The following is a 24,548-nucleotide window of genomic DNA, read 5'->3' on the forward strand; positions in this document are numbered from 1 at the left end:
AGAGAGATTAATTACTATACACTGTCAGTGTAAAAAGTTTTGCACCGTCGGTTCATCACCATTACCCGTTTGTATTACTTTATAGATTTTTAAAATAAAAGTCAAACTTCTTTTAATATCCAACGTCTATAATTAGGTGATGGTGTAAAATTCCTTTACACTGACAGTGTATTTCAATTAATCTCATATATCTTAGTCAAAGTGTATTTGATTATTTACTGTTAAATATATATATATATATATATATATATATATATATATTTTGAAACATATAACTTAGTCAAAGTGTATTTGATTATTTACTGTTTAACATATTATTATTTTGTTTTAACTTAAAATTTTTTTTCAATTAAATAAGTGACTTTGGTTTAAATTGGGAAACGTTCATGATTGTTTTTTTTTTTTTTTTGTTTATATTTTGTTAAAATTATAATTCTCATGTTATTAAAAAAAGTTATTTCAGAGGTTAATAATTTCAGTCAAAATCTATTCAAAAGACATATATATATATATATATATATATATATATATATATATATATATATATAATTTAAATTGTGATTCTTTTAGTTTTTAAAACTATGATCTCATTTTTTATTAAAAAAAATCTAAATTAGCATGGACTATATTAAAACAGATACTAATAAAATAATTAAAAGTTCTATAATATTATTAAGACTGAAATAAATAAAAAGAGTTGAATTTAGACATAATTTAAAAAATAAGAATAACTATTAAATGGAAACCGAGAGTGTTGTCATATATCTAGAACAATAAGTTAAGAAAATACCAAGTTTACTTTTAAAAATATTAAAGATATTAATAAAATGGCATCCTTTGTTTTTTTTGAATATTTAAAGTTCTAAAAAAATTTCTATAAATTCAATAAATAAAAAATTTAGCTATAAATAACGGTCTAATCCAAAATGTTGTGACTCCGAAACATCATAAAGTTGAGGTTTTTAAATTAGTTTAAGGAAAAAATATTGAAAAGAGAAATGGCAATGAGTCAATTCCAAAAATGTTTTGTGATGATCTTGATGATGATGATATTTACAATACAAATTGAGGGCATCACACAATCTCAAGACATTAAGCCAAACAAGCTCTCAAAAATTTTATGTAAAATAAAGTGTAACTTTATGGAGTGTATGGTATACGCAGGTGATGAAATGTATAGATGCATACACGATTGTTATAAAAAATGTTAGCAACAACACTATTATGATTCTTCGCATAAGCAATGGTATTTTTTTTTACTTACTCTTTATCTTTTATTTAGTCTTTTTTGGAACAATCTCTCTCTCTCTCTCTATATATATATATATATATATGGTTCATCACTAAAGTTGTTTTTATTTTGTAGGTGTTCGTGCTTTAGGTGCATACCTGGTGCTTACATACATTTCTTTAAAGTTGAAGAGTTGCAATAATTAATAATGAGTAATTCATATGTTTTATGAAATGTTATTCAATAAACTATATTCATAAATATTGACATTGTGTCAAACTTAAATAAATTTATTTTAACAAAGGAGTTCTATTATTTTATTTTTGAAATCAATTTTGCATGTTATTTCATTACTTTTGTTTATTTTCATTACTTTTGAAATCATTCGTTGATTAGTAGATTTGCTTGCATGAAAAAAACCATTTGTTTTTAGACTACGATGATAGACATTGTTAAGTAAGTTGTTAGATAAGTGTCTAAGTTGATCTTTGGGATGAACCCTCTAATAGTAAATTTAATATAAATAAAAAGAAATGTTTTTTTTAATAAGAAAATATATTTTTACACTAAAAATATACATATATACCGTATTTTACTGTTCATTAATACGATGAACAGTGAAATATTATAATAATATTTTTTATAAAAAACTTATAATTTTTTTTAGATTAAACGATCCTGGTATAAAATTGTATGATTAACTAACTTCATATATTTATTAATCAATCTTATAGATTGTATTAACCAATTTTGGTGAATGCTCAAAATCATTCTTAATACTTGGACGTTTATTAACCAATTTCATAACTTTATTAAGAAACCTTTTACTTTTCATTAATCAATTTTAATATACTACTAAAAGTTATTTTTAATAAGTGAATATTTATTAATCAACTTCATCAATTTTTACTTTTAATTAACCAACTTGATTTCAGTGCTTTAATATCATTGTTCACTATCACTCAATATTTTAAAAATTGGACCGATGTTCGAACCGATGAAACTTATATTTTAAGATTCAATTGGTTCAACCATTAAATACAATGTAGGTGGTTATTGACCGATTTCATCACTTTATTAATCAATTTTTTACTTTTAATTAATCAACTTTATTTTATTACTTTAAAGTTATTATTCACTGATATTATTCATTGATATTATTCATACACTGTTCATAAAAATATTTTTTTATTCAAAAAATAGCGTTCATTATATCCGATGTATGTATTTGATGTAAAAAAGTATAGGAATAACATTATTTTTTTTATAGCTAATGCAACCTAATAGTACCCCAAAAAAATATATATACTATATTAATATTAACCTTGAAGTCTAATGTTTGATTAAAATACATATTTTAATTAATTTTGTTGGATTAGTTAAATATATATTAAATGTAAATATATATATATATATATATATATATATATATATATATATATATATATATATATATATATATATATATATATATATATTTCATTTGAATAGTTAATGCATAAAATATGTTGTTTAATTTTTTTTAAAATTATTGATTTCAAATTATAAATATTTTTAAAAAAATAATACATAAGTATAAATAGATTTTTGTAACATGGATTGAACCTTACACCAAAAAGTTACCATTATTAATCTAACTAGTATATATTAGTTGAACTTTCTCACCCACCCTTAATTTATAATGTATTATATTTTAATTTTGATTTCCCTTTTTAACCATATCCTTAAAAACAATGAATTAATATTTTTAAAATTGATGATTCACTTCTTTTAATCAATGTACATATTTATATATTTTGTTTAAAATATATAACTCAATTTGTTATTGAATTTTTTTCCCCACAAATTTTGATTTTCTTTAAAGAATATTGTTGGTTGACCTTTTTTATGGTGAATTATAATTACATTTATTAGGATTTTTGTTATAAACTATCATTGATTATTTAAATACATAATTAAAGTTATTAATTTCATCATGTATATATTCAAGAGTGAAGATTCATTTTATTTCCTTACAAAAATTAAAGAGTTCAAATTAATCCGTAAAATCCCTATTTTATCCCATGCAAAATTTTATCGAGCCAAATTAGCCCATCTGTTAATATTTTTTCAAATTGATTCTTTTTTTACTTTTAAGTTGTGGCTGGATTATCACATGTAGTATTTTTGTTTATGTGAACTTATTATTTTTATTTTCAATTATTTTTAAATTAATATGATATTCATTTTATTTTTTATTTATTTTAATTTTATTATGTGAATTTAAATAATACATGGATTTAAAATTAATTGGAAATAAAAATAATAAACCCACGGAAACAAAAATAATATACATGACAATTCAGTCGCGATTCTAAAGTAGGAAAAAGAAATGGTTTGAAAAAGATATTTACTGAGGGGCTAACATGACTCGATTAAATTTTGCAAGGATAATATAAGACCATTTTTTAGGGATTAATTTGGGCTCCCCAATTTTTGTGAGAGAAGAAAATTGATCTACACTCGATATTCGAAACCAAAATTTTAGTCATTATCAATTCTAAATTATATTACTTAAAATATATTTTTACTTTTAATTAATCAACATTAGTTCACTATTTTAAAATCATTGTTTATGATCATTGTTCATTGCTACGGTTCATAAAAAGATATTTTAAATAAAAATTATTTTCACCGTATACCATGTATATATTTGATATAAAAAATGTATAGGAATAACATTATTTTTTTTATAACTATGCAATCCAATAGTACCCAAAAAAAATAGTATACTTGTAAGTAGATATATTAGCCTTGAAGTCTAAAGTTTGATTAAAATATATATTTTTATTAATATTGTTGGGTTATTTAAATATATATTAAATGTCAACTATTATATATATATATATATATATATATATATATATATATATATATATATATATATATATATTAGTCATGTTCATTTTAATACTTAATGTATAAAATATATTTTTTAATTTAATGTTTTTTAAATATTATTGATTTCTAAATATAAATAAGTTTTAAAAAATAATACATAAATATAAATAGATTTTGTGACATGGATTGAATCTTACACCAAAAACTTACCATCATTTAATCTAAGTAGCACATATTAGTTGAACTTTCTCACCCACCTTTAATTTAGTATTATATTATATTTTTGTTTTGATTTCCCTTTTTAACCATTTCCTTAAAAACAATTAATGAATGTATATATTTATATATTTTGTTTAAAATATATAACTCAATTTGTTATTGAATATTTTTTTCCCCAATTTTTTTTAAAGAATATTGTTGGTTGACATTTTTTGTTGTATCTTATATTTACATTTATTAGGATTTTTCTTATTAAATTATCATTGATTATTTAAATACATAATTAAAGTCATTTATTTCATCAAGTATATATTCAAGAGTGAAGATCCATTTTAATCCCTCACAAAAAATAGAGAGTCCAAATTATTCCTTAGGAAAATAAAGTCTCTATTGTATTCCTTGAAAAGTTTAACCGAGCCAAGTTAACCCCTTTGTTAATATTTTTTTCAAATTGATTCTTTATTTTACTTTTAAATTGTTAATATTTTTTTCAAATTGATTCTTTATTTTACTTTTAAATCGTGACTGGATTATCACATGTATTATTTTTGCATATATGAAGTTATTATTTTTAAATTAATAAAATATTTATTTTATATTTTATTTATTTTAATTTTATTATGTGAATTTAAATATTACATGGATTTAAAATTAATTGGAAATAAAAATAATAAGTCCATGTAAACAAAAATAATATAAATGATAATTTAGTCATGGTTAAAAGTAGAAAAAAGAAAATATTTGAAAAAAATATTAAGAGAGGGACTTACATGAATCGATTACATTTTGTAAGGAATAAAATAAGACTTTTCTTAGGGATTAATTTGGACTTTCCAATTTTTATAAGAGAAGAAAATTGATCTACACTCTATATTCAAAACCAAAATTTTAGTCATTGTCAATTCTAAATTATATTACTTAATGAATTAACTTTATTTTACTATTTTAAAGTTATTGTTCACCTTCACTATTTATCGATATTGTTGATGTTCACACAAAATATATTTTTTATTTAAAAAATATTATTCACCATATACGGTATATGTATTTGATGTAAAAAAGTTATAGAAATAACATTCCTTTTATTTTATAGCTAATGCAACCTAATAGTACCAAACAAAAAAATAATATACTTGTAAGTAGGTATATTAACTTTGAAGTCTAATGTTCGATTAAAATACATATTTTTATTAATTTTGTTGGATTATTTAAATATATATTAAATATAAACTCTTTCAATATGATATATATATATATATATATATATATATATATATATATATATATATATATATATATATATATATATATATATATATATATATATATATATATATATATATATATATATATATATATATATATATATATATATATATATATATATATAGAGAGAGAGAGAGAGAGAGAGAGAGAGAGAGAGAGAGAGAGATATTAATTATTATACACTGTCAGTGTAAAAAGTTTTACACTGTCAATGAATCACAATCATCCGTCTGTATTACTTTTTAAATGTTTCAAATAAAAGTCAAACCTTTCAAATAAATTAGTGATTGTGATTAACTGACAGTGTAAAATATCTTTACACCGTCAGTGTATATCAATTAATCTTATATATATATATATATATATATATATATATATATATATATATATATATATATATATATATATATATATATATATATATATATATATATTAGTCAGGTTCATTTGAATACTTAATGTATAAATTATATTGTTTAATTTAAATTTTATTTATATATATATATATATATATATATATATATATATATATATATATATATATATATATTATTCATGTTCATTTTAATACTTAATGTATAAAATTAACTGTTTAATTTAATTTTTTTTTTTAATTATTGATTTATAAATATAAATAATTTCTTAAAAATAATACATAAATATAAATAGATTTTTGTGATATGGATTGAACTCACACCAAAAACTTACCATCATTTAATCTAACTAGCACATATTAGTTGAACTTTCTCACCCACCCTTAATTTAGTAGTGTATTTTGTTGGTGCAAAGGTAGAATGAAAGATGAATATTCTATTCAGAGAATGACGGCTACAAACATGATAAAAGTTACAATGATTGTCACCCTATTTATAAGCTAAAACTAGGGTTACTAGAATAAGAGAAAATACTAAAATACCCTCTAACAAACTTAGGGGCTAAGAAAATAGTACAATTAAATATGAATTACTTCTAATATCATCCCTTAATTCATATTCCATCAAAATTTGTAACACCAATTCCATCCCTTAATCTGAGGAATTGATCAGTCTTGATAGCTTTCGTCAGAACATCTGCCAACTGTTTCTGAGTGCTGCAGTGTACAACTTCTAACACTCCCCTCTGAACTTGATGTCTCAGAAAATGATAATTGGTCTCAATGTGCTTGCTTCTCCCATGCAACACTGGGTTTCTGGCAAGATTGATTGCAGACTTGTTGTCAATCATCAGCTTCAGAGGTTTGTTTACTTTAATCTTTAGATCCTGCAATAAATTCAGAATCCACACAGCTTGGCATGCAGTAACAGCACCTGCAATGTATTCAGCTTCACAAGTTGACAACGCCACAACAGGTTGCTTCTTGGAACACCAAGAAATGGGACCTCCCAGAAATTTGAATAAGTACCCAGACGTACTTCTTCTGTCAACTCTGTCTCCACACCAATCAGAATCTGAATAACTCAGAAGTTCTGACTCATCCTTTCTTCCAGAAGGAAATAATACTCCATACTTCAGAGTTCCCTTGATATACCTCAGAATCCTGACAGCAGCTTGGTAATGGGACCACTTAGGTTTACTCATGAACCTACTAACCATCCCAACTGAATAGCAAATATCAGGTCTGGTATTGCACAAATACCTCAGAGAACCAACCAACTGTTTGAAGGTTGTAGCGTCCACATCCTTTCCATCAGAGTCAGAATCCAGTTTCTGATTTGTATCAGAAGGTGTGACAGCAATCTTACAATTCTTCAGATCAAATCTCTTCAGAAGTTCTAATTCATACTTGAGCTGATGCAAAATAATACCTTTCTCAGAGTATCTGAATTCCATCCCTAGAAAGTATGTCATTTTGCCTAGATCAGTCATTTCGAATTCATTCATCAGAACTTTCTTGAACTTGGCTATCTCCTGTTCAGAACTTCCAGTCAGCAGTATATCATCAACATATAAACATACCAGAGTCATATTTCCTTCAGAAGTATGCTGAACATAGACACCGTACTCCATCTCACATTTCTGAAAGCCTTGCTTCTTGAAAAATGAATCAATCTTCTGATTCCAAGCTCTGGGCGCTTGTTTCAATCCATATAGAGCTTTGTATAATCTGTACACCATCCCTTCCTGATTCTTTTTCACAAATCCAGGAGGTTGTGACACGTAAACTTCTTCTTCTAATGGACCGTTCAGAAATGCAGATTTTACATCTAAATGCATCAGAGGCCAATTCCTGTTAGCAGCTATTGCAATCACCATTCTGATTGTTTCATGTCTTGCTACAGGTGCAAACACTTCAGAGTAATCCAGCCCAGGTTTCTGTAGAAATCCTCTGGCTACCAACCTTGCTTTATGTTTGCCAATTGAACCATCTGGCTTTAACTTCTGCTTGAAAACCCATCTGACGCTGATGGCTTTCTTGTCTTTTGGAAGTTCTGTCAGCTTCCAAGTCTTGTTTCTCTCTATAGCATCAAGTTCTTCTTTCATGGCCTTCAGCCAGAGCTTCTGCTTAAGAGCCTCTTCTGTACTTATGGGTTCAGAGTCTACTAACATGGCACACTGAATAACTTCTCCTTCAGAGTCTACTTCAGTGTCTTGCAGCATGTCAAATACTGCATATCTTCTGGGGATGTTTCTGATTCTTTGTGGTCTCTGAACTTGTTCAGAGTCTTGAGCTTCAGAGTTTCTAACTTTAGATGGTTGACTTCCTCCAGAGCTTTGACCATCTTCAGGGGCTGACATATTTCCAGAGTCTGAATTGCCACCAGAATCTGGATTACCATCAGAGTCTGGGTCATCAGAGTCTGGATCATCAGAGTCACCTTCATCTTCTGAGTCTTCTCCAGAGTCAGACTCACTATCAGAATCAGAATCAACGTCTTCAGAAATTCTTAACTCTGACCTTTCTTCAGAGGTTCTAACATCAGAATCAGATTGAGACTTATCCCAATTCCAAACTTCTGATTCCTTCACAATCACATCTCTGCTGAATTCAATTTTATTGGTTTCTGGACAATAGAGTTTGTATGCACCTGTACTGTGATACCCTATCAGAATCATCACTTTGCTTCTATCATCCAGCTTCTGTCTTCTGGCTTCTGGAACATGTTTATAGCAAACAGAACCAAACACCTTCAGATGACTAACACTTTGCTTATCTCCAGTCCACTTCTGTATTGGAACTATTTCCTTCAACTTCTTCGTAGGACATCGGTTGAGTACATACGTTGCGGTGGCAACAGCTTCTCCCCAGAGCTTCTGAGGAAGCTTCTTCTCCTTTAGCATGCTTCTCACCATATCAAGCAAAGTGCGGTTTCTTCTTTCAGCAAGGCCATTGTGTTGAGGGGTATAAGGAGCAGTAACCTCATGCTCAATTCCATTCTCCTCACAGAACTTCTGGAACTCTTTGGAGTTATACTCACCTCCACCGTCAGTTCTAAGAATCTTCAACTTCTGACCACTCTGATTCTCAGCCTTCATTCTGAACTTCTTGAATTCATCAAACACCTCGTGTTTAAACTTAATAAGGGATACCCATGTCATTCTTGTGAATTCATCAACAAATAACACAAAGTATTTATTCCCTCCAATCGATGCTACTGGAAATGGACCACACACATCAGAATGTACAACTCCCAAGGCATGTTTTGCTCTTGGAGAAGTTTCTGACGCAAATGGCAATCGTGGTTGTTTTCCTTCCATGCAAACTTTGCATGACTTTTCAGGCTTCTTAATTGCAGGAATTCCATGTACCAACTTCTTTGAATTCAGATGTTTTAAGCTTCTGAAATTCAAATGACCAAATCTTCTGTGCCACAACTCACTCTCCTTCTCAGCACTTGTTGCACTAAGACATTCTGAGTCTGCAGTTCTGACATTCACCTTGAATGTTCTATTCCTTCCCTGTTCTGACTCCATAATCAACTTCTGATTGCAGTCATACAGCTTCAGAAGATTGTCCTTCATGGTAACTGAAAAGCCTTTCTCAATTAATTGTCCCACACTCATCAGATTGCTTCTGATGCCAGGTACATACCACACGTTCTGAATCAATGCTGTTTTCCCATTGTTCAGAATCACTCTGACATTTCCCATACCTTCTGCATTAAGATATTTGTCATCAGCACATCTGATCTTTGTCCTCTTTTCAGAGTCAAAGTCAACCAGCCATTTCTTGTTTCCAGTAAGATGATTTGAACAGCCAGTGTCCATATACCACCAGTCTATCAGATCCATATCATCAGATTCAGAGGCCATCAATAGCACAGATTCGTCATCAGAACTTCTGGCTATATTTGTTTCTTCTGATTTTCTCTCCTTGTTTGACCAACAGTCTCTAGCAAAGTGACCAAACTTCTTACAACAGTAACATTGGATCTTCTTCTTGTCATACTTCTCTTTTCCCTTCTGAGCATTCTTTTGTCTATCAGAGGTTGAGCTTTCTGACTTCTGACCACCATCAGATCTTCTCCTGGCTTCTGACTGCTTCTGATACCTCCTATCAGAAGTTGCTTTCAGAGCCTGCTGCTCTACTTCCCTTTCAGAAGTTCTTTCAGTCAAACGCAACTCTTGCGCTTCTAGACTGCTCTGCAGCTCTTCAATTCTCATGGTGCTCAGATCTTTGGAATATTCTATTGCTACCACAATGTAATCAAATTGAGAGGTAAGGGATCTCAATACCTTCTCCATGATTGTTTCTTCAGAAAGAGTTTCTCCACACGCTTTCATCTCATTAGTGATCAGAATCACTTTGGAGATGTATTCAGAAACTTTCTCATTATTCTTCATGTTGAGATTCTCATATTGCTTTCTCAAGGACTGAAGCTTCACCTTCTTCACTGATGCGTCACCACCATAACATTTAACCAGTGTGTCCCACGCAGCCTTTGCTGTCGTTGAATCTGCAATCTTCTCAAACACATTTACATCAACACATTGATGAATGAAGAACAATGCTTTCTGATCCTTCTTCCTTACTTCCTTCTGCGCGTTTTTCTGTTCATCCGTCGCATCTGCTGCTACCGGAACATAACCATCAGTGACAAGATCTAGAACATCTTGAGCACCGAACAGTACACGCATCTGGATCATCCAACGATTCCAGTTTTTACCGTCAAATACTGGAAGTTTGGTGTTCATGTTGCCATTTCCGTTCATCTTTCTACCTTGCACAGTACACTCAGATTTCTCACACAGTGTTTCCCAACCCACAGAATTAAAATTCTGATCAGATTTTGTTCAAGATTCAACACGAATCTAAGAATCAAAATCAAACACACAAGACCTCACGTTCACTCGTGTTTCCCGTGTTTCCCAATGAATCCGAACCGGAGCTCTAGATACCAATTGTTGGTGCAAAGGTAGAATGAAAGATGAATATTCTATTCAGAGAATGACGGCTACAAACATGATAAAAGTTACAATGATTGTCACCCTATTTATAAGCTAAAACTAGGGTTACTAGAATAAGAGAAAATACTAAAATACCCTCTAACAAACTTAGGGGCTAAGAAAATAGTACAATTAAATATGAATTACTTCTAATATATTTATTATATTTAAATTTTGATTTCCCTTTTTAACCATATCCTTAAAAAGAATTAATTGATATTTTTAAAATTTAGGATTCACTTCTTTTAATCAATGTACATATTTATATATTTTGTTTAAAATATATAACTCAATTTGTTATTGAATTATTGTTTCCTCAAATTTTATTTTTTTGTAAAGAATATTGTTGGTTGACATTTTTTATTGTATGTTATAATAACATTTAATAGGATTTTTATTATTAAATTAATATTGATTATTTAAATACATAATTAAAGTCATTTATTTCATCAAGTATATATTCAAAAGTGAAAATCGATTTTAGTCCCTCGCAAAATTAAAGAGTCTAAATTAATCCTTTGGAAAATAAAGTCCCTATTTTATCCCTTGCAAAATTTTATCGAGACAAATTAGCCTCTCTATTAATTTTTTTTTTAAATTGAGTTTTTTTATACTTTTTAAACCGTGATTGGATTATCACATGTATTATTTTTTAAATCTCATTCTCTTTTGAAAAAATAATACATTTAGTTATCCTTTTTATTGTATTCTATAATTTAACTTTATTTATTTTTTGAACTAAATTTGCGATGACTATTTATTTAAATAGATGACAATAAAATAAATAAAAATGATAAAAATATTAAGAAATGAGTAAAATACAATTGATATGTAAACAATATTCTAACATAAATATCAATGTTAAAGGGAGAATGATAATGTTTTAACATAAGAAGAAGAATATGGTAACAAAAAAATCAAGTTTCCTTAAAATGATAGATTATATAAACAAGTTATAATATATTGTCTATTTTTTATTCTATTTTTTTGTTTACAAAAATATTGTACTCGTTTAAATGTTTGACAACCGCTAGCGGATAAGGGTTTAGAGAGGCTTCCGGAGTTATATGGTATTGAAAGCTTATGTACGGTAAGAAGTGTTGAACAAATGATTTTAAGTATAAGAGGGGTGAATCGTGGTATTTAAAATTCGTGATAACTTTTGTATTTTTCTCAATTAAACTTGAAATTGTACTAGTAGTTTCTTAAGAGTAAATAGAAGTAGAAAATAAAATCAGTAAATAGAAGAAAATAAGGAGAGTAACAGTTAGAGAGATTCCACTAGAGAGCTATCCAAGTTTGACCGAACGTTGGCCTAGTCTTGTCCCTAGGAGATCTTCTTGAGATTTTGACTACAAACTTTTGAGCTTTTACAGGTTATGTCCATGAAACTTAGTACCATATGATCTTGAGATTCTTACAGGATTATCCCCAACCAAAGATAGCTTTTACCCCAAGCTAAGCTAACGAACCTTTAGATATTTCCAAACTTATCTCAATAACTATCGCATCTCGAAAAATACAATTCCTCGGGATGGTCGCGGAAAAACTGATTCAAATAGAGTCGCCACCGAACTTTATTTATCTCAATGAAGGAATAGGAAAATATCGATAAAACCTTTAAAATAGAAGATGATCGTCCTAACCATATTCAGGTTTGGGAGTCGATTACGCAAGGGAGAGTTATTAGCATCCATCACGTCCGTTGTGCTCAAAGGGAACCTTTTAATCTAATTTGCAACTTGAATGTTAGCTGATTTTATTTGTTTTCTTCGAAAGATAAAAAGTTTGAAAAGAGAAATGAAAGGAAACCTCAAAAGGGGGGAATTGAGGTTTTTTATCAGTGTGCTCGCCAAGATCTTGCAATCTCGTGCCTACGTATCCTTATAGTGCAATAAGGAAATCAGAGCATTCATAGTTCAGGGAACTACGGTTGTTTGTGTCTTTTAATGAACAAATATTTAGATCGCGTTCGAAAGGCTAAACATTGACTTATCTACTCTCAACGGAGGCTTAAGCACTAGTTTGTTATGCACATTAAAAATGATTAAATAGTGTTCTTACTGAAAAGAGTTTTGATCACGCGGGGTGACAAGTAGGATTTAATATGTTGAATGTTTTGTTGAATGACGATTATAAAAGGGAATAGAAGGCTCAAAACCATCTCAATTTCCCTCCTTAATTATAAAAGGGTTTGAGAATGATTAAGGTGTTTTAAATGGATGACGAATACTCAAATGGTCGAGTAAGGCAATTCGTATCCAAGTATTCGGGAAAAGGAATAGAAGGATCTGGACCACTTTCTTTTTCATTGAAGTGATTAAGAAAATAAGTTTGTGCATGGTTGTTGTATTTTAGATACACGACGAATACTTGAATAATCGAGTAAGACAACTCGTATCCCACTATTCGAGGAGAGGAATCGAAGGCTCTAGACCATCTCCATTTTCGTTTAGATTATTCTGAAAATGATTTGATTTAATTGGTTTAGAATTTTTTTAAGAGAAATGGCAAATGTTTAAATAACCGAGTAAGGGAACTCGTACTCAAACAATCGAAGAGAGGAGTTGGAGGCTCAAAACCACCCCCCTTTTCATTTCCAAATGAACTGGCATTTAATCGTAATTAGGTATTTTGAATTGATTTGAATAAAAATACTTGATGTTGGATTGATGTTTTAAATTTATGTTTGCGGATAAATTAAGGGTATATTTGGTGAATCTATCGTCTAATCGATTAATTAAATTCGAATATCTCGAATTGCAAGAAAGCCTAAGAATAAGCTATGTGAGGTTGATGGAGATGCTAGAAGCAATCGACATACGAGGATGTTGAAATGAGGCTTAACATTGAATCGAGAACTGTGTGATCTTTAATGGTTTTAAATCGACGATGAAATTGAAGGGATTTGGTTTGAGAATGATTGAAATGGTAGTAAAATAAGTCGATCAATATTTAATTAACAAAGTTAATTGATTAAAATTTAGTTAAATCGATTAATTAAGATTAATTATCAAAATTATTTAATTAAATTAAATAATTAAGTTAATTAAAATTAATTAATCAAAATTTAATTAATTAACTAATTTAATTAAAAGATACAGAAATAAGTGACAATGTTAATTTAATTGGTATGAGTTGACGACGATGTGCTCAAAAACCGATTTGTACGTAATAATAACACGATTAATATCATACGCATGATCATAACACGGTAAAAATATTCTATTGATTTATTGAAATTTGGTGGCATATCGGCATGAAATTATCGAACCCGTGGATCGAAGTCCAATATTATTGCAACGCAACAAGAAACAAAAATCAACAAAATCCAATGTTATTTACAACATCATTTACAACATAAAGTGGGTGCCAAGATCAATGGGCCTAATATACACAATGAAACTCAATGAAACTCAATGCTTAATCCAAATTAAAATTCTAATAATAATATATAATTAAAAAAAATAGATTTCTATAGAGGGGGAAGCTGCACCCTATGCTGATTGTGGTCTCCATTTAAAAAAATTAAACCCAATTAATAATGTGTCGACATGTGTCATGGATTAAAATAAAAAATTAACAAAAACATACTAGCATGAAAGACCCTCCCTCTCAGAACTTCAGAAACACTTTCAAAAGAGACTCAAATCCTCTCTTTTCGGCTTTGACCATAAACAATTATTTTTACACACTTTAATCAAAATTTAACCATGCATTAAGGTTAAAAGGAAAGGAAGTAAAGAGTGTCAATAAAACCATTCATAATTTCCAATCGTTCGTCTTGGTAAAGCAAGGTCTGCTCCTTCTTCTTACAGGAATAATCAATTTTAACCAAGTCCAAAATAGATCTAGACTAGAAACATTATGTAGCCATAAAAACAATTTCCAATTCATAACTATTGCAGTAGAAACAAAGCTCACAACTGGTACATATATGTTCAGAAACAAAAACTTACGAGATTTCCTGAGGATCGACGAAGCACTATCTTATATGATATAATCTAAATATTCCAACAAGAGGAACGATCCCTCAATCGTATCTAAGATTCTTCGAGGATACTAGAGCAGTATGTCTAAGAACAAATGAGATTCTTCATATTAATGAAGCAGTGTCTCGAACAAATAAATGAGATTCTCTGAATCATTGAAGTAGCATCTTATATGATATAATCGAAATATTCCAACAAGGGAATGATACCTCAATCGTATCTAAGATTCTTCGAGGATACTAGAGCAAGTATCTCTAAGAATAAATGAGATTCTCCGAATCAACGAAGCAGTATCTTATATGATATAATCAAGATATTCCAACAAGGGAGTGATACCTCAATCGTATCTAAGACTCTTCGAAGATACTTAGAGCAGTATCTCAAGCAATAAATGAGATTCTTCAGATTAATAAAGCAGTATCTCAGGAGACAAATGAGACTCTTCTAATCAATGAAGCAATATCTTAGGAAATAAATGAGATTCTTCAGATTAATGAAGCAGTATTCCAAAAAGATGAATGAGATTCTCCAAATCAACGAAGTAGTATCTCTAAGAACAAATGAGATTCTCCTAATCAACAAAGCAGTATCTTATATGATATAATCGAAATACTCCAACAAGGAAATGATACCTCAATCATATCTAAGACTCTTAAAGGATACTTAGAGCAGTATCTCAAGCAATAAATGAGATTCTTCGAATCAACACAGCAATATCTCATGAGACAAATGAGATTCTTCGAATCAACAAAGCAATATCCCAAGAAATAAATGAGATTCTTCGAATCAACGAAGCAATATCCCAGGCAAGAAATGAAATTCTTTGAATTAACGAAGTAGTATCCCAAGCAACAAATGAGATTCTTTGAATCAACGAAGAAGTATCTCAAATGTTCATCTGTTGGGGAACATAATTCAAAGAAGACTCCCTTTGGAGGAGATTTACTGGAAAAGTTCTGCAGGGGAAAAGCTCATAAGAGATTTTTTAGGGTAACCTCTGCTTGGGGATCAATAAAGAAAGACAATGGGGAATATCATTATCAACTATAAAGTTGAAGAAAGACTTGCTGGGAAATAATTCCACGTGTACATGTGGGTAATAACTCTATTTAGAGAAATACGACCGACTTTAAAGAGGATTGACCGGGATACACATGATTGACTATAGATCCTGAATTATGCTATATATATTTTTTGTATGACATTCCATTTTGGATGGAAGCACTTGTACATGTAATGATTCACGAGATGTATGTAAGTACGCAATTGCTGGGGACTTTTAGATGTGCATGTGCGAATGCAAATATTTTGGTTCATTTTGATGAAGCTTCCTGTTTCGGTGGGAATTCTGTGCATGTATGTTGTATGCAATGCATGTGGGAATGCAGATAAGTAATTATATTTTTGTAGGGTTTTATTGCTGATTGCCAATGAATTTGGACTTTGAAGGGGAACTATCAGACGAGAACTGGAGTTTGAAGGATAATGTACTAGACGAGAACTAGTGAAAAAGATTAGGTTGTCAGACAGTTTGTTTTTGTTTGTCAGACAAGAACTGACTTTTAAAGTAGGCTACCAGATGAGAACTGGTTACAAGAAATAGGCTACAATACGGGAACTAGTATCAAAATAGGTGACCATATGGGAACTGGGTTAAGAGATAATCTACCAGACGGGAACTGGTAAATGATTTTTCATACGAGAACTGGATCTTTAAAATGGTTCGCCATACGAGAATTTGACTTTGAAATGATTTGTCAGACGAGAACTGGACTTTGAAATGGTTTTCCATACGGGAACTGGACTTTGAGATGGTTTTCCAGACAGGAACTGGACTTTGAAAAACTATCAGATGAGAACAAACTTTAAAGTAAGCTATCAGACGAGAACTGGTTATGAAAGACTGACTACCAGACGGGGACTTGTATTCAAAGTGGGAGACCAGGTGGGAACTGGTTTACACGATATTCTCCAGTCATGAACTTGACTTTGAAATGATTTTTCAGACGGGAATTGGACTTTGAATTGCCAAGCAATATGGGGCTTTGATGACAAATCTTGTGTTACAAGCCTTTTTTTGATGTCAGGTTTGTGTTATGGGGTTAGGCCCAATGAATAATATGATATAAATGGATTTATATTAGAGCGAAGCGAAATGAATAATGTACGAGGATGGTTTATGCAATGATTTGAAGGTTTCCAAAAATTCCCCTGAGTGGGTACTAGAAGGAATGGTTCTTTGCAGTATGGCTTTTGTTGGAAGGAAAAGGTTATTGGGTGAGGGTGACAACATGATTCCCCGACACTTATCTCGAACTCTATGGTTGCTGACGTGCGACAAACCTTTTACTTGTACAACTTGAAGGTGTGGAGAGGACTTGCCCCTCTGTAGCTCATCTTCCCCCAATTTGTTGGGTTTTGTAGAAGTTTTCTTTGAAAGGATTTTGGAAGAAAATGTATAGTGTTTTGCCTTGGAGATGACATGCCCCAGAATTCAGAGTCATGAAAGGGTTTGTCCTTGATTACCCGACTCTTGAATGGTTGGATATGATGTGATCTTGGGCGTCTTGACTCTGTATGAGCGTTGAAGCGACTTAACTCACACTGACTGAATATTGAAGGGATTTTCCCTTGGTCAACAGAACCTTTAGGTGATATGCCCCTGGTTGATATAGTTCTGAGATGGTTTGCTCTGAATCAACTGATTCTTAGAATGATTTTCCCTCTAATTAATATATTTTCAGAGATTGTTTTAGACTAACTGATTCCTGGAGTAATCTTCCTCCGATCAACTACTATTTTTAGATGACATGCCCCTGATTCACGGGTTATGAGGTGGTCTTGATTCTGGTCAATATTGACGAATGATCAAGTTCTTCTGATTTCTCCTTGTTGGAATTTCCATGATGTCAAATATTGACTTATAATTAAAAAATTTCATTCATAAATGGTAATTTTAATGCAATGCTCATGCAAGTTTTGTAAAATCATTTATTTGAATGATGTGATCATGTGTGGCGAATGGGCCATTGGTCCAAACGCAATGCTGATTTAGTAATTCAAAGTGTGAAAGACACAACGAGGATAGTGGCATCGATGTAGAAGATTAGCAAATCTTTAGAAGTCAGTTTATGCAATCTTGTTGTAGTATGTTTTCAGAATAAAACCTATTTCAATTAGGTCTTTTAAGGGTTGTAATATGACCTGGTTCATGGTTATTGAAACAAAGGATATGAGGCTCAAAATTGTTTTTGTTCCCACCCCTTCTTCATGATAACTCCAATCCTACATTTAGTTAATTAAACACACACATTTGTCAAAAAAAGCTTGACGGTGTAAGGAGAAAAATGAAGATTCAAGACTTTCTTGAAATGGCAGTCACCTTATTTTGTTTTTTGGATGTTGGTTACCCCTTGATATTCGTAGGGTAGTCACCGAGTCTTGTTTTGTTTTTGTTGAGGATTTCATGACCTCTTTTGATTTTTGTTTTGATCCCTAACTTTTGCCTGGACCATTTTTGGAGCTTTTAGTCCACTGGGATTGCCCTAATTTTTGCCTAAGTCTCCTTTTGGGTGTTCGACTTAGCGGAATTTTTCTTTGATTTTCTTTTTAAAAGTTGTGACTGGCAAGTCACTGGTCATTGAAGAACAAACGACATACTTTTGGATTTTGCATGGTTCTTTCGACAATTTAAAAGGTTTACGAAGAAAATCATGTGATTGATTTCCAGATGGGATGTATTCTCTGGTAATTTAAATGCATAGTCAAATTAACTGAATGATACCATGCCCCGGGTTAAACATAAGGGTTTGTAGATCCGAAAGAAACACATACTTCTAGGCTCAAAATGGTTAACTAGGCATTAACTCCTTCTTTCTCCAGTGTTTTGGGATTTGAAACAATGCATGTACATCATCAACAAGATTTTATCTGAAAGCATACAATCAACAATTATGGGTATTTTGTTTTCGTCATTCTCACTCAAATCTTTTTTTAAAATAACAGTTATGATAAAGAAAGTGAAATGGATAAACATGGATGCATTTTTTTTGTTTTCGATAATAAGAGAAGAAAGATGAGTGAATACAACATAATTGATTCAAAACATGCATCATTACTTCATTAATATTACCATTAAAAACAATAATGTTTAAACACAAGTAGCATTTAACAACAAAGAAATTGCAAATGAAAAATGAAAAACAATCAGTCTAATGATTGCCAATGTTAAGGATGTCTTCCTGTCTGAACCATTGGCTTTAGGAGATGCTCCCTTGAAGTCTTCGAACTCATTCAGACGAGAGGTTCACGTGTACTAAGAAGCTTCCTTCTGAAAAGGATATGCACTTTTTGTCGACCAACTATTGTACTTTGGCCTTGAAATTATTGCAATCCTTAGTTAAGTGCCCTATTGATCCAGCATGATATCCACATTGCACATTGGGATCATACCCAGGTGGGTATGGTTTCGGCAACGGAATGAGAGACTTAGGCTTCACCAACGAGCTTTGAATCAGGTATGGTAGAAGTTAACTGTATGACATAAGGATTGGATTGAGAGGAACATTCCTTCTTTCCAGATTTTTTCGAGGCCTAGGCTAATTCAGATGTTGATTCTGATATCCTCGATGACTAGATATTTGATTTTCATGAGGATAAGTCTATGTTTACTTGTATGGTGCTCTAGGAATTGCTAGTTGTCCATAAGGATAGCATGGTACTGGAAATGGTGACTGCTAAAAAGATGAGGGATCATAAGGTCTGGCTGGTGCACCATGAGAATACCTAACATCTTCCATGACTGCATTGGTTTCTTCATCTTCTTACTTTTGGGAATTATTGAGGGATTCTGTCTCGCTATTTTGCCCGCTCGAGGTGCCTTGGATTCTTCCGCTTTTGAGGGCACCCTAGATACGTTCTCCAATGGTCATTAAGTGGGCGAAGTCTGATAAAGAACTTCCTACCAACCTTTCAGAGTACGGACTCTGCAAGGTATCCATTAACAAGTCAACCAATTCTTTATCCAAGAGTGGAGGTTGTACTTGGGCTTCCAATTCTCTCCATCGTTGTGCATATACTTTGAAGGATTCATTTCTATTTTGAGATAAACTCTACAACTGCCTTAGTTCTGGAGCCATGTCCAAGTTGTAGTTGTACTACTTCAAAAATGCATTGGCTAAGTCTTCCCATGACTGAATATGGATTCTTTTTAACTTTATATACTAGTTAAATGATGCTCCAATCAAACTATCTTGAAAACAATGAATCATCAACTTGTCATTGTGAGTATGTGATCCATCCTTTGGAAGAACATCACCAAATGGTGCCTTGGACAGTTATCCCATTTGTACTTCTCGAAGTTGGGTAATTTGAATCTCGGAGGAATCACAAGGCCTGTCACTAAGCATATATCGAGCCTAAGATTGTCATTTACATCCATTGCTCGGACTCTCTCCTCAAGGGCATGGAGCCTTTCAACATCAGGATTGGTCAATGGCATCAATCAGGGTTGAGTAGGAATATTCACTTATGGAGGATCATAGTCAGATAGTGGGTTATACATTGGGTTAGTAATTACAGTAAAGCTTGATGAGGAACTGATCAGTGCATTTAGATGCACGTTCTTTCATGTTTGTACTTAAGCATTTCTTCGGTTTGCTTTGATTATTTTTATGTTTTAATGTGTTTTCATAATTTATGTTATTTTTGCACTTATTTAATTTTCATATTTAATTTTCAGCATTAGCAGCTTTCGCGAGAAAAATTATATCTTGAGCTAGGAATATCGGATTGAGACGTGCTACCAGTCGATGGAAAGCTAAGAAAAAAATCTACAACTTTTGTTCAGAAGTCGAGAGCTGAATCGGACTATAGCAGGGCCAGAAAGTCTGTTGAAGTTGAAGAATTTTATTTGTATTTTTGTTGGGTCATTTGTAGTGGGCTGGGTCGACCTAGTTGAGTTGTAAAACGGGTCTTTGTTTTCCCCTAGGTCTAGCAGCCGTACACCATTGGGAAGGGGACGGAAAAATCACTATTCACGAAATATTTGAAAGCTTTGGCAAGAATTCTCATGAAGAACTAATCGATCCAAACAATTTGCTGCATTCGGATTCCGATACCTTGAGATTTTAGTAATTCTTATTCAGGTTTTTTATTCCTTTCAATATTAATATATGTATTTTGTTTGCTTAATCCGATTTACATATGCTATATTGATTTAATCCGATTGATTGTGTGATCCTAACTATAGTCACGATTTCGTTTGCTTAATTCGTTATCGAGTCCGTTTAATTCATGTTTGCTTAATTCATGAAACTTAATCCCGTTTGCTTAATTCGGATAATAGGAACATACAACTTATACTATCAATTGCGCTTGTCAGTTGATATTATAATCGAATAGGAATAGTTAATCTGCGGTTGGAATTACGATAGTCGATGATAGGCAAAGACCGAATCAATAAATTGTTGCTACAACTTATTTTAATAATCACTTATTTTAATCTATTTTTTTTAATTGAATCTTAAACCAACCAAAACCCCATTAATCGTTACTATCATTGGTTAATTCATTCAAGAATCCTTGTGAGAACGATAATCCGAGTCAATTTGTCGCTAACTACCTTTTGTCAAAAATACTCGTTTTTGATCCGCGCGCGACAGCGGATCAAAATTGGCGCCGTTGCCGGGGATTCTTGTTTCTTTTAATCATTTTTAGAGTCATAGGTTTAGTGTCTAAATGTATAGGTCCTAGTTTCCTCGCAGTTTCGTCCAACTTGCGTATTGGTCTTTTTGCGGTTTAGGGAAAAAAAATCTGTTTTTAAACAAATTGTCTCAGATTATTCCGATTTTTTGTCGATTCATTAGGAAAAAATCAGTAATCAAAAGCCTCTATTTATGGAATAAATAGTGGATGCCGCCCTAAAAAATCGAAATTCCTTATTTTTCTATATTTTATGATTTATTTTCGATTTTGGTAGTTTTAAAAAAATCTGAAAAAAATCTCAAAATTCTTAATTAACGTCATTAGATTAATTTCGGTGTTAGTTTATTTTTCTAAATTTATTTTAATCGTTTTCCTTCATTGTGTTTGTTTTTGACTATGGCTGACCAAAGAACTTTAAGGTAGTTAGTTGTCTCTGATGTGAATTATAATGGCATGTGTATTGAATATCCTGAACCTGACACTTCTTTTGAATTGAAATCTGGTTTAATACACTTGTTTCCAAGATTTAGTGGTCTTGCAGGTGAGGATCCACATGAGCATCTGAAGGAATTTGAGGTTGTGTGCTATACACCTTCTGGATCTTCACTAGAAGATATTGTCAAACAAATGGCTGCAAATAATCTCCAGTTTCAACAACAAGTAGATTCTACTTTAAAGACTTTGCAAACACATATTGGACAGCTTGCCACTTTGGTGAATGCCATGCAGCAAGCTCAAGGATCAAACCAACAACCCTTGGAAGAACATTCTGGTTTTCAAATAGATTTGATTTCTGAAATTGTTGATGATACTTGTAGTGATTTATTTGCATCTGATTTTCCATCATTGTCTGATTTTGATGATGTTTATTCTTGTGATATTTGTACGGAAACTAAAATTTGCTCTGTTTGTGCTGAAATTGAGGCTGCCTTGCAAGTTGATATTCTTACTGCAGATGAGGTTGCAAATAAAGTTGTTCATGTAGATAAAGCTCTTGACATCCCGGCTGCCTCAAACACTCCTTCTATTGAGCAGTCACCTTCCCTCGAGCTGAAGCAACTTCCTGAAAATATGAAATATGCTTATTTAGAGATGAATGAAAAACTACCGGCTATAATTTCTTCTAACCTTGATTTCGATCAAGAAAATAAGCTTTTGCAGGTTTTAAGGAAGCATAAAAAGGCATTTGGTTGGACATTGGCTGACATTCCAGATCAGATCACCTTCACGTGTCCATTTGACACTTTTACTTTTAGAAGATTCTTTGATTCAGGAATAAAAGGCGAAGATACTAATAAAAATTTCAAGTTCAATGGACATTACCCAAAGCTATTCGATGACAGCCCCACTTTGGAAAAAGAAAATGTAGAATACATCTCTTTGAGAAAGGCTGCTTATGTGATCACCTATCCTCCTTGACTACTCGGGTGTGTTCTTTCCTCTCTCTTCTCTCTCTTATTTTATGTTTTGCTTATTTCATTGAAGACAATGCATATTTTAAGTGTGGGGGAGGGATACTTTATTTCCTTTGTTTTTGTTCTTTGTTTTGTTTTGTTTTTGTTTTCTTTCTAAAAAAAATTGCATTTTTGTTGAAAGTTTTAGGCTATAGAATAATTTGAGGTCGAATTTGCGGAGACTTGGGAAAAATTCACAAGATCGGTATTGTTTTAACACCGTAAGTCTCCTGCATATGGAAATTGAGTTGAATTTTTATTATGACATAGCCTTAAATTCTCATTCTCTGACAGTTCTTGAGTAGTTTATTTCAGCAGTCAGCACCATCTCACACACACTCTACGCAGGGAAGCCGATGAATATAAGTGAGTGTTCCGAAAAAGAAAAAAAAAGAGAAAAAAATAAAGGAATGCACCTTCTAAGTTTGGTGACCCTCACCCGGTCACTTAACCCAACGGTTGTGGAACCTTAAAAAAAAGTTGGAAATAAGACTCTTTTGTAGTTGGTTCAGTGGTTTCTGGTGCTGAACTTGGTAGGGTGGATTACAGTCCGATCTCCCGCAACTACAATTGAGTAAGCAAAGGGTTATGCCACTTAAGTACTAGAACCCCGTGCAGAAAAGGATCAGAGTCACTAACCGGTCACCTTGCTATGAGTGTGTGGAGATAACGGGCTTAATGTGATTGCGCCTGAATGAAAAAGAGCAAAAAGAAGGATGAGTAAGTTAGGCTTTAACATAATAACATGATTCGAGTTGATTTGTGTATTCAGGAGGTTTATGTTTGCATAACTGTGGATTAGTGTTCTTACAATGTCCTTAGTGTGCAAAATTAGTACCTATCGAAGCAAACTTAACCGAAGATGACTTGTAGCCCAGAATGAGTAACCGTTGATGTGTCTGTGTTTTGTTTTGTTTTTCATTTTGCTCGGAGTGCAAAAGTTCAAGTGTGGGGGAATTTGATCAGTGCATTTAGATGCACGTTCTTTCATGTTTGTACTTAAGCATTTCTTCGGTTTGCTTTGATTATTTTTATGTTTTAATGTGTTTTCATAATTTATGTTATTTTTGCACTTATTTAATTTTCGTATTTAATTTTCAGCATTAGCAGCTTTCGTGAGAAAAATTATATCTTGAGCTAGGAATATCGGATTGAGACGTGCTACCATTTGATGGAAAGCTAAGAAAAAGATCTACAACTTTTGTTCAGAAGTCGAGAGCTGAATCGGACTGTAGCAGGGCCAGAAAGTCTGTTGAAGTTGAAGAATTTTATTTGTATTTTTGTTGGGTCATTTGTAGTGGGCTGGGTCGACCTAGTTGAGTTGTAAAACGGGTCTTTGTTTTCCCCTAGGTCTAGCAGCCGTACACCATTGGGAAGGGGACGGAAAAATCACTATTCACGAAATACTTGAAAGCT

General features: G+C 31.6%; 1 long non-coding RNA gene across 1 annotated transcript; it reads left to right on the forward strand.

Annotated features, from left to right (window-relative positions):
- Positions 1 to 934: 934 nt before the first annotated feature.
- Positions 935 to 1,534, forward strand: LOC127085632 (uncharacterized). The gene is made up of 2 exons (XR_007789217.1): positions 935 to 1,246; positions 1,367 to 1,534. It is a non-coding gene; the product is annotated as an uncharacterized LOC127085632 (long non-coding RNA).
- Positions 1,535 to 24,548: the final 23,014 nt, after the last annotated feature.

Source organism: Lathyrus oleraceus, chromosome 1, assembly GCF_024323335.1.
Source record: "Lathyrus oleraceus cultivar Zhongwan6 chromosome 1, CAAS_Psat_ZW6_1.0, whole genome shotgun sequence".
In the NCBI taxonomy this organism is placed as follows: domain Eukaryota; kingdom Viridiplantae; phylum Streptophyta; class Magnoliopsida; order Fabales; family Fabaceae; genus Lathyrus; species Lathyrus oleraceus.